Raw genomic sequence first — 1,258 nt, 5'->3', positions numbered from 1 at the left:
AGGACAAGGCCTCGGTGAAGGCGCAGGTGACCTCGCTGCTGGGGGAGCTGCAGGAGAGCCAGAGCCGCCTGGAGAGCAGCCGGCGGGAGCGCGGAGAGCTGGAGCACAGGTCGGGGACGACGACGACGCCGTGGTGACGGTGACAACGCTGCGGTGACGCCGCGCTGACGGACGTGTCCTCCCCCCCGGCAGGGCGCGGGCGGCCGGGGAGCGGTGCCGGGCGCTGGAGGAGGCGGCGGCCGCGCACAGCCTGCAGCTGGACCAGCTCCGGCTCCAGGTGCAGAACCTGGAGGTCGCGCTGCGCGTGGAGCGGCAGGGCGCCACCGAGGAGAAGTGAGCGGGGACGCGGCGGTGGTGGCGGTGGGGACGCGGTGGCCGGGTGTCTCACCCGTCCCTGGTCCCACCCCAGGCGCAAGCTGGTGCAGCTGCAGGTAGCCTACCACCACCTCTTCCAGGAGTACGACACCCACATCAAGGCCAGCCTCGGGGACAGCAAGCGCGCCCAGGTGGGCCCGGGGACGCTCCTGCTACCCTTGGGGACCCCAGGGTGGCTCCTGGCCCCGTTTCTGGTCTCCTTGGGGGCTTCAGGGTGGTTCCTGCTTCCCTTGGGGACTCCAGGGTGGCTCCTGCTCCCCTTGGGGACTCTAGAATGGTCCCTGCTTCCCTTGGGGACTCCAGGGTGGCTCCCGGCCCCGTTTCTGGTCTCCTTGGGGGCTTCAGGGTGGTTCCTGCTTCCCTTGGGGACTCCAGGGTGGCTCCCGGTCCCATTTTTGGTCCCTTTGGGGTCCCTAGGGTGGCTCTCAATTCTCAGGGTGGCTCCTGGCCCTTTTTCTGGTCCCTTTAGGGACTCCAGGGTGGCTCCCGGTCCCATTTTTTGGTCTCCTTGGGGTCCCTAGAGTGGTTCTTGGTCCCCAGGGTGGCTCCTAGCCTCATTTCTGATCTTGGGGACGCCAGGGTGGTTCCTGGTCCCATTTCTGGTCTCCTTGGGGACTTCAGGGAGTGGTTCCTGGTTCTCTTGGGGTTCTCCAAGGTGGCTCACGGGCCCATTTCTGGTCCCCTTGGGGACTCCAGGGTGGCTCCTGGTCCCATTTTTGGTCCCATTGGGGTCCCTAGGGTGGTTCTCAATCCCCAGGGTGGCTCCCAGCTGTATTTCTGGTTTCCTTGGGGGACTCCCGGGTGGTTCTTGGTTCTGTTGGGGTTCTCCAGGGTGGCTCCTGGTCCCATTTTTGGTCCCCTTGGGGTCCCCAGGGTGGTTCTC

The sequence above is a fragment of the Apteryx rowi genome, unplaced genomic scaffold (assembly GCF_003343035.1).
Source record: "Apteryx rowi isolate R43461 unplaced genomic scaffold, aptRow1 scaffold_1937, whole genome shotgun sequence".
Taxonomy (NCBI): Eukaryota; Metazoa; Chordata; class Aves; order Apterygiformes; family Apterygidae; genus Apteryx; species Apteryx rowi.
The sequence above is the reverse complement of the archived record's forward strand: the minus strand, read 5'-3'. Positions refer to the sequence as shown.